The following is an 11,382-nucleotide window of genomic DNA, read 5'->3' on the forward strand; positions in this document are numbered from 1 at the left end:
GTGTGTTTTCACCGAAAATAATCAATAATCGTAATATATATCAAAGTGAAATTGTCATACGATTCCATTGTAATATGGAAATAATGAAAAAATATTCGAAGGTCCACGACGGTACCATAACCTCAGGAAGATTACAATCTTGCCAATTGGCTCATCCTGGTGAAGGTTTTGAGATGTATTCAACAAAAGTAATCCAGCATTTGTAGTTACCATTTCTAGAGTACTCTACCTAGGTAAATGCTATCCTCACTAATAATGACTTTCATCATAACTATTCTGAATTTATAAATTATATTTAGTCTTGATAAATGGGGTATGTGCTCCATTATTAATCTCACGTTCCCATATTCATCCTATTCGAACACAAGCGATTACGGCACCGATTGACTCCGTTCTTTTTGCTTTCATGGGTGCTCACTTCTAACAAAAAACAAAAATAAGAAACAAAACAACAGCGCTTCAATCCTTTGTTTTTCGTAGGATGAAAATGGGAGCCACATGCTTAAGAAGGGAACCAATACCCTAAATCATGAAAGAAAAAACAAAACTGCCACAGACATAATGCAAATAATACGATCAAATTTTGCATATTTCGAACGGTGAATAATTATCGTTTAGTGCTGCCACACCAATTTCCCCATGAAATTTAATGTGAAATATGCATGCTAGTAAAGATGCGAAAAAATAAGTGCCCTCTTCAAAATCGTTACTATAATATAGAAATGCCATCTGAAACATGCTTGGAAATCATCACCAAACAAGAAAAAATCAACAATCCAATATGCCGGCGGCAAAAATATCTATTTTTCTATCATCTGCAATTTGCTTTCATAAAAGCATCATTTAACGCATAATGTTTTGTGATCAAGGATGGGATCATTCATTTGTAAAGAATTACATTTACTTGCTATTTTCTCAGTTCAGAACCATGCTATCAAAAAACAATGTATGGATGAATTTAAACTTGTAGTTTTATCTGAAAGTTTGTCGAATAACATTGGGGTCGCACACGCATACAAAAGTCGTGAGCGAGCTGTGAAGACAACTCTCCACGCGGTGAATGTAAATGACATTCACGCCGTGGAGAGTTGCATTTGCTGCCTTCTGTTGACTTAATTATTGAATCTACGCTAGTACATTGTTTTACAAAGTTGCAGGTAAAACAAAAATGGAAAAGTGTTCCATACATTGATTTTTGCTGCGATGTTTCTGAAGCGAGTTAACAGCAAGTGAATGTAACTAATTACAAATGAATGATCCCATCTCTGTTTGTGATTGCATTTGTAATGATAACCTGCAAGCTAAATGGTCTACAAGTTGGTCAAAGTGTCTCGTAAAGTGCCCCTTTGTGATTCCGTCTCTGATTCTTCTTTACTTCCACGACTTGGAGAATACCGGGACGAACTTTCACCCGAAGCTAGCTGAGGGTGGCGACATAGATTCCCGCGGGCTAGTGCAAGAGTGACATTACGGGATGTGAGTTTTGGCCCAAAAACAAAGATGGCACTCGGTCAGCAGGCAGCCGCTGATCAGCTAGCTTAAATGCCGTTTAATCTTAGATAAAACCGCTTGGCTTACTTGCGTCTTTTATAATAACAAAGTACATTTATAGAATAATTTATCACAACATTCATAAGTCTTTGTCTCTAGATTTTAATAAACGGTTCTCTAGAGGAACAGAATGCTAGTATAAACTTATTTTAAATGCCATGTTATATTTGAATTTAAGGACAGACTTGTTAGGATTCCAAAATGGCCGCCATAATGACCGAGCGTACAAATCTCTTCATAAACATAACCAGTGCACCTGATCTTCTTATTTTAAACTTATTACAAGTGAGCAAGAACAGAATAATAAAATGCACTGCTGTTTGAAGCTTGCTTCTAGAGATTTGTGCGTTTGAAGTTCTGATGCACTGTTGAAGCGGGATTTCAAGACGTTTGTCCTTGTGTTCGGCTTCTCGAAGATGGCGGTAGAATCTGTGGCCCGAGACAATGACGTAATAGCACAGGAGCTGACAACTATCGGATTGCAGTACAGCAGAATTTGACCCGACGCCAATCTGTGTTCTCCAAAGTTCGACCAACGGATTTCGCTCTAGGATCTCAAGCTTCTAGGATCTCAAGCTTCATACGGCATGTCGCATTTACTACTTGTGCCAGTTTACTCTGCTGGGCTGGGGTTAATACATTTAAAGTTTCAATCCGCATTTGCCGTTGAATCAGTTCATAATCTTTCATTTTCGGTTTCTGTAACGGTTTGTTGGGTTTCGGAAACAGTAGGTTGTTGGCCTCCTCCACCGTGGTAGAGATGCCACCTTAGGTATAGCTTCCGGTGGAGGAGAATTTTATACTCAGCCGCTGGATGCCAGAACATACACTGCTTGAGCCGCAGCTCCTTGGTGAAAAGACGCTCGGGACGTACCTCCTCAATCTAGCTGAAGTCAGAAGGACAACAGTGCCCAGTATAAGATAGGAACTTGAGAGGACCACACCCAGTCAGCACACGATCACATATGATGTTAAATAAGATGCTAAGAGGAGTCGATATGAGTGCACTTAAGGCCGGACGGGACGGTGGTTGAATCGTCCGCCATTGCTCTGTTGCTAGTAAGATGCCAATCTCAACTTCTACTTCATATTATTGACTAGAAATTTGATCGTTCATTTGCTCACTTGTGGTGCACAATCGACTGAAGTTTCAGCTACGTCAGTGCAGCGGAAATTGATATTTGCTTCTTCAAAATCGCGAGGCAAATTGTTAGAAAGAGAGGGAAGATAGGAAAAATTACCCGTCGTCCCGTGCGGCCTTAAGGTTAAATGAAAGCATGTACGCATATGGCCTCCACTTTAGCATCCTACACAGCAAAAAAATTCTTGTGATATCACATCATTTTCGCTGCACATCAGTCGCGTCGTAAAAGTGATGTACAAATTACATCCTTTCCACACAGAAAATTAGCCGCCGTAGCTTGAAAGTGAGTCTAGCAATCGCTAGAACCGGAACGATAGATGATTCATATATAAGTAAAATATTGGCATGGATTCGTACACTGATCCGTTGATTGTGAGGCATATCCCTTACCTCTCGGCTATTTCACCGAGTTAGAAGAAGGGTGATAAATAAGATACTGCTTCTGGCGGTGCCAACCAGGGTGTACATGGTGAGTGTGATAAATGTTGGAAAACGATGTATCGGAGTGAGATTACGTTCAAAAATGGATACAACGCCAGAAATCACGCGCCTGTAAATTACAAAATTATTTGCTGTGTATTCAACATCATATAAGACTTCGCGTTAGCTGGAAAGCTATGTTGGACACTCTCTTTTTCGACTCACCGTTTTGCAGTCCAAGCTTGATTTTATTTTTTTTACCCAATAAGCTGCTATACAGTAGACTGGGTCAACAAAGTCGATTTTTCGGAACAAAGCTTTTTCGATTCCATTTAGCGTCGCAAAATTTGGGAGTGATTGGTTGGTTCTTCGTATTCCGCATAGCGATTGAAATTTGTATGGACTTTAGTATGGGAAAACGTGCTTTTTTGCATTTTTCTCATAAGTTGAATTCTTTTGTCTAATACCATGTAAATAATGACGTTAAAGTATAGCCTAGGATATGCCAAAAAACTTTGCCGAAGACTGCAAAGTGATCCGACACTTGTGAAAAAAGATATAACGTACAGATGCCCGGTGGTGCTTAACATTTAACATGCAAAGGAATAACATCAATAATAAAATCTCAATTCTTGGCCTAATTTACCAGGCGAACAACTTATTTCACAAGCGTCGGACCACTTTGCGGTCTTCGGCAAAGTTTTTCGGCATATCCTAGGCTATACTTTAACGTCATTAGTTACATGGTATTAGACAAAAGAATTCAACTTATGAGTAAAATACAAAAAAGTACGTTTTCCCATACTAACTTCCATACAAATTTCAATCGTAATGCGGAATACGGGGACGCAACCAATCGCTCTCAAATTTTGCACAGTTGTTTTGGGTGCTAATATAGATTGAAAATGCTTTGTTCCGGGTTGATATGATCAAATTTGAAGTTTATCCATACAACGTTGACCCACTCTACTATACAGCTATCATTGTTGATTTGTTTACAACTGTTGTGTATAACACTATGCAAAAAATATAACAAATTATAATTACGACGGTTGCAGCAGCAGATTGACGTCATTACCACTATTGCGTGTACTTCGTTGATACACGCCCGTCATTAGCAGAAAATGCTTACAATGTCTTTTTCAGCATGAATTGAACCCATCCCTTGTCCCCTTCTTGTTCGGATAATGTCCAAATCATCTTCATTGTAGCCATACGCTTGAAATGATGCCCGCAACCAGAACGAACGAACAAACGTTGGCATCAAAACCGAATTAGGCCGTCAGATTTTACGCAAACGATTAGGGATAACTCGCAGCTCGGGACGGAGGGAAAGATGTTGCATCTCAATTTTTATCGCAGATATTTCCACTTTACATCAACGGCGCAGGGGCCGAACTCGTCAGTAGTGCCTGGCTGGACCGGACTGGGGAAGCTAATTACGGGATGCTGGAAATGTTGGTTATTAGAAACACGCGTTTCGCTTCCATTAGACTACACGCTAGTGCCTAGTGCTTACATTGTACGGAACCTAATTTCGGCTCAAATTGAATAATGAAAGCACATGTGCAAAAGCTCTTCAAATTCTGTGAAATGTGCATAACAATCTCGCGTATGGACCGTCAGGGCCGAGCAACTAATGGAGCGTGACATGATGTGAGTTTCTCCTGTTAGTTGAATATTTCAAAGTGGTTTTTCGTATGAGTCGGACGTTGCAGACTCCTCCCGACTAGGATGATTAATTATTTACAGCAAATAAAGTAATTTTTCCATTACACACAACAGACTGGCCGAACAACAGAGCAGATTGATTGCATCAGCTTGGGCCTCGACGGGTGGCACTCGACTCGACACGGACGCATGTCCATCCTAATTCATTTTTCGGAACCATCATCCGAACGAACGAGCCGCCTCGTCGGGTTGTGATGGATGCCTCGACAACCGAACCGTTCGTCAGCGCTTCTGGTTCCGAGTACAACCGGCCACGTGCATTCAAAGTGCACTTCGAGACTAATCGTGGTTGCCGGTGGGTCGATCGGCACAGTGAGAATCCCGCACCATTTTCTATTTCCGTTTGTTGCGTGGCAGCTCACTATCGAGTATGGCGTTTGTCTACGTCATTTTCCCACTGTTCAATATCATGGATTTGACTAATCTCGCCACTTGGTCCACCAAACGCACCGAACGACGACGATGAATAATGATGACCCAATTTGGTATGCATAGGATGCACTGGATGGATGCCCGGACGACGACGCACTGTTCGCCAATCCACCTAATGCGAATCCATTGATGCAATGGAATCCGCTATCGGTCGGTGCAGCTCTAAGCCATCTCACCTACCCAAATTCCAACGAATGTACCGCCTCAACTCGCCAATAACAATAGCACCAACAGCCCGGTCCCGGAGACGACGATCTGGACCTAATTCTTCTTACACTGCCCATTTCCATGGATTGTTATGTTCGTAAAATTCCTGACGATGATTAGGTATCGGGCGTCGGCCTCCACCCGTAGCGTAGGTACTGTTTCGAAATTACCCCTATTACAGGAGCTTTTTGCGAAATTTGGCTGGTCGTCGTCCTCTGGGCGATTCCTGGACGATGATGGGAGTGTTGGACTATGAAAGATCATCGAATCGAATGGTCCACATCGCCATGGTCACCACCATCATGGTTGAGCAAATCCATCGCCGATTGGTGGGTGTCGAGGTGAAATGCGAATTTGGAGGAAAATGATTAATTACCTTTTACGTCTTAGCTATACAAAACTATGAAAGATAACACTGCCCTAGCGTTAAACTGTTTGCCGAATTCCCAGTTCTGAACGTTTCTTGATAACGTAGGGCATCAGTCAATGTTATTAATAGTATTCTTTCACATTTCAAGGCTTAATTTGCACGTAACCGTTAGGAACACATTTTATCCCGACATCTTTACTTAGTGATGGTCAGCAATGATGACGGCGACGATGATGGCGGGTGATGTCAACTACGACGTTGATGGAAAAGTTTAAGCCCCCTTCCCCATTCTACGGATCATCTGCCTGCACGGGAAAACATAAAATGTGTAGTATAAATTTTAGAACGCGCTGCACTTAGAAGCAACTAAAGCATCGTTAGGGATGATGATGCTACTGCCGCCACGCCGATGACGAATGAGTGATGAATAAAATATGCGCCACGATTCCGAAATAGAAAATAGGGTTGTAAAGCGAGGGCTATGTTTTCTCTGGGAACCATTATTTCTTCAAGTTGTACAACGCAACGTCAATGCAAGTGCGGTAAGGGCGGCCTAGCCTATACGCATTAGGGAATGGATTTCCTAATGGCACTGGGAGGTATGCAGGCTGAGTTCAAATGAAAAGTGATCCTTGATGTGAAAGAAGGGGTATGATGCCATGGTTTTAATTTCACCATAATGGAGTATGTAATGCATTTATTCGGCACCAATCAATTTGCTCAGAATCTTTCCCAGACAACCAATTTGCACGTATAATGAAGTTTATGTTCATGTTATACGTACTTTTATGCGTTACGTTTACATCGCATAAGATGCAGCAAAAGTGCCTTATGCGTACAAAAGTGGAGGCGCTATACGTGCATTGACGGAATAATAATAACGCTATATGACTTGAAGCGATATCTTATGCGATGCACCGCGTGCACTATTGCGACGCAATTTAGCATCTTATGCGATTTAATAATATTAAAAAAAAAACAATTCTGTCAGCTCGATATCGAACTAATGACCTATGGATTGTCGAGCCACACTTCACACACAACACCAAACGCTACTTATGAAACAAGCTGATTAATTATTATGATATTCTAACTCACCTCAGTGTTTGTTGGAATGAACTTAATTCACTTGCGCTGTGCGCGATTGGCAAGCTAAAACCGATTTCCCGTATAGTTTTCACTGCCCCTCTCTGGCTAGCACCTCCCATTGTTGATTATCAAGCCAACAAAACAAATAATGATGACTTAACAACCATAATTATGGCTGTTCACTTTCTTGTAGCTTTTTGGCACTGCATCCACAGTGCAACAGAAACTCTTTAATTGTTATCACATATTTATCAAATCGCGTAATGTCAACATAAACGCTTCTAGCTTATGCGAGTTTGTATGCACACTTCAACGGGTTTATTTGTACTTTTATGCGATTTCATCCATACACCAATGCGAGGTAAACTGAGAAAAGTACCAAGCGAAGTCGTATAATCATCGCAGTACGCAATTATGCGAATTCATTCGACACTTTGTGAGTTTGCTCGCACGCTTTTGCAAGCAAGTAAAGTTCATCGCAATAAAACATCAGAATATCATCTACTACGATGTGCTCATACCTTTTAAAAGTTTATTTGTATTCTTATATGACTTTACCTGATACATCGTAATAAGTTGAAAAAATAACATCATATGCAATGAAATTTGTCAGTCAGTCGTACATATATGCGATAGTGACTTAAAATAGTACTTTATACGATGTACAACGTGGTTTCTTATGCGACTCCTGGTTGTCTGGGTTTCATCTTAATTCAGGCGGTACTTTGCTTTTCGATTCCTGGGGTGTCACTAGTGTAAAATACATAAACAGGTATGAAAATAGGTATGAAAAGGACGTACGTTAATACCCTCCCTACCCTAGGACACTCTTGTACGTGGTCTCATTATTCTCTTTAAATTCTGCATCTTGCACTCATTCACTCCACCTCCAAATTTCTGTCGCTACCGGTTTTTAATGACATCGACAAATTGAGCTCAGCATTGGAGATCTAGTTGTGTAGCTATTTTGCACAAAATATATTATGTAGGAATCTGTAACCGTTGAGTGTTATCCACTGATACACGCCAAGTTTCATTGACGTACAGCAGCGCAGGTATCACGATTGAGTCGAATATTTGGATTAAGTGCGTCGGCACGGTAACGTCTGGGTAATTCGCGCAATACAGATCCCTTTGAGAACACTAGCCTCTGTCCAGCAACTCCTATCCTTACCTCCACGTGGCACTTCCCAAGTAGCACACTTGCCACAGAAGAATCACGGTGGCGCAAATTTTAGTTGCGCAGAAGTCACTGTGACTTACTTCTAGCTAGTAAGTATTCATTTGTTTGAAGTAAGTCACAGTGACTTCTGCGCAACAAAAACCTGCGCTGCTGTGACTCTTCTAAGACAAGTGGGTTGCTTGGGTTGGCACTTGGTAGGAGCTGTGGCTGACAGAGAAGGGGGGGGGGACGTTGCTTCTGCAAACCTGAGCGTTCCGTTCTGATCTCCATGTTAGGGGCGGCTGATCATCATCTGAGAGCCAGGGAAGGACTCTAAGCTCAACTGTGCAATATGGTGCTCCGGAAAGTAAGGGGTAACGTACAACGATTGTAACGGACAAACAGCAACATAATAATATGAACCAATACCAACGGCAACGACCTCAGCGAACAAAAAGGACTTGCGATTGGAAACTCAGTACGTGGAACTGCCGGTCTCTCAACTTGATTGGGATCACCCGTATACTCGCCGATCTACTACCGATGCCAAAGACGAATTCTACGCGCAACTCGAACGCGAGTACGATAGCTGGCCAAAAAACGACGTCAATATCATCATAGGAAACTTAAACACTCAGGTTGGCCAGGAGGCGGAATTTTGACCGACAATTGGAAAGTTCAGCGTTTACCAGCTAACGAACGAAACGGCCCACGACTGATTGATTTCGCCACCTTGAAGAACTTGGCCATACGTAGTACCAATTTCCAGCACAGCCTCCCTTATCGTTACACCTGGAGATCGTCAAAGCGGAGGGAATCCGAAATCAATCACGTCCTGATTGACGGACAACACTTCTCCGACATTATCGACGTCAGAACCTAACGTGGCGCTTAGATCGACTCTGATCACTACCTGGTGATGGTAAAAATGCGTCAAAAACTCTCTGTGATCAACAACGTACGGTACCGACGGTTGCCTGCCTCGGTATAATCTTGAGCGACTGAAGCAACCGTATGTCGCCACCACATACGCGCAGAATCTCGCATACGCAGCGTTGCTGGATGAGGACGAGCTCAATGAAGCCTCTCTAAGGGACTGCTAGAGTACGATAAAATCAGTCATCAACAACGCAGCTAAGACCAATAGTAGACTTGTCTATTCCGGGAGAAAAAGCACCTCCTGGAAGAAGCGAGTTTCCACGGGTCAAGCGATGACAAAACCCGCCAGCTAAGAGTTGTGTGCTTAGCTGGTAGTACAGCCTGGGCACTGTTGTCCTTCTGACTTCAGCTATTTTGAGGAGGTATGACCCGAGCGTCTGTTCACAAAGGATGTGCAGCTCAAACAGCGTCTTCTCTGGCATCCAGCGGCAGAGTAAGAAATGCTGTATCACGCCCAGCTAGATCCAAGGTGATAGCCCCATCAGCCTGATCGTCTCAGTGTTGGTTGGGACGCTAAACAGAACTGGCTTCGGTAATGCTAAATGCATACCTAATATGTGAATTTAATTGCTTCTTAGTGGAATAAAAACGTTACTACATTTAGTTTATCGCTTAAATCACCTTAGCGCAGTTTTCGTTTTTTCACTATGAATCCAGTGAACGAGCAGAAACCCGCTTCATATAAACACACTTTAGTGTCAAAATGATACTTTTAAATGTTTCTAATGAGCGTTTTGACATGGTAACAATACATTAGTGTTGTATTGGTAAAATTGAAGGGAAATTGTCATATCATTCAATCGTAAAATGGATATAATGAAAAAATATTCGAAGGCACACGGCGAATGGCGCCTTGACGGTATTTTTATTGAATTGCTTAGGTAATTTGGCATCGATTTCACTAAAAAAAGTTTGTTCTACGATTTTGAGATACAATTTTTTGAAGTTTGGGGTATTTTACAAAATTTTGAAAAATTGTGAAATTTTATCTAGCGTTTGCTGGAAAAAAGTCCACTATGATTTTTTTGAATTCCATATATGATCATATATCCACGACCTCTAGCCTTCAGGTGAAATTTTCATGAAAATCGGAGACCCTTCGGCCCAAAGTGTACGGTAATAAAAAAAAATCCCCATTACAGAGAGAACTATGGTTAGATACTAATTATAAATTCTGCAATTTAGGGGTTCGGACTACGGTGGGAGGAATTCTGCTGGGACTCTGGCGGTTACTTTATGGAGTTGTTGAAGAAATACTGGGACAAAGCTTCACGGGAAATTTGATGAAGATCCGCGAAGGATTCTTTGTGATGAATCTTCTGGCATTCCGTACGAAGGTTTTTCTCTGGGATTTCGCAGGAAATCATTTGAAATTCTTCTAGGTGTTCCACCAGAACATCCGCCGGGGATTCTCATTAAATGTCTTTGAGATTTTCATTGGAATTTCAACAAAAAAAAAACCTTCATGAAGAAAATAATGTTTTTTTTTCCGCCAGGATTAATAGCATGAGATCTTCTAGGAGTTCCTTCAGGGTTTTCTCCAGAGGTGTTTTCTAAGATTCTAGCAGGAGTTTTTTTGAACCATCCTCCAATAATTTTAAACGGGATTTCTTCAGTATTTTTTTTCAGGATTTACTCAGATATTTATTCGGAGATTCCCGCAGGAATTCCTTCCGGGATCATTCCAAGAGGATTCTAGGATTTCTCCAGGAGTTTTTTTTTTCTAAAATAGAACTATTTGGGATTTCTTTAGGTTTTCGCTGGGCGTTTCTTATATGAATCCTCAAAGAATTCCTTTTGGGATTTCTCCAGGAATTGTTTATCAGATTTATCTGGAAAATCCTTCCTCCAGCAACTTCTTCCGGGATTCCTCCAGAAGCTCCTACTAAATCTCCTTTAGGAGTAACTTTATGAGTTCCTCTTATAGTTTCTTCTGGTTTTTCGCCAGGATTTTCTTCTAAGATTTCACCAGGAGTGGCATCAGGGAGATTTCTCCAAAGATTCCTCCGGAGATTCCTCCAGGTATTCCTCCAGGAATTCATCCGGAGATTTCTCCAGGAATTCCTCCTGAGATTTCTCCAATAATTCCTCCAGGAGTTCCTCCGAAGATTCCTCCACGAATTTATTCAAGGATTCCTCCAAAAATTACTCTGAGGATTCCTCCAGCAATTCCTCCGAGGATTCCTCGGGGGAAATTCCTTAGAGGATTCCTCCAAAAATTACTCCGAGGATTCCTCCAGGAGTTCCTCCGAGAATCCCTCCGATGATTCCTCGGGGGAATCTCCGGGGAAATTCCTGAAGCAATCTACGCAGGAATTCCTGGAGGAATCTTCGGGG

The sequence above is a fragment of the Aedes albopictus genome, chromosome 2 (genome assembly GCF_035046485.1).
Source record: "Aedes albopictus strain Foshan chromosome 2, AalbF5, whole genome shotgun sequence".
Taxonomy (NCBI): Eukaryota; Metazoa; Arthropoda; class Insecta; order Diptera; family Culicidae; genus Aedes; species Aedes albopictus.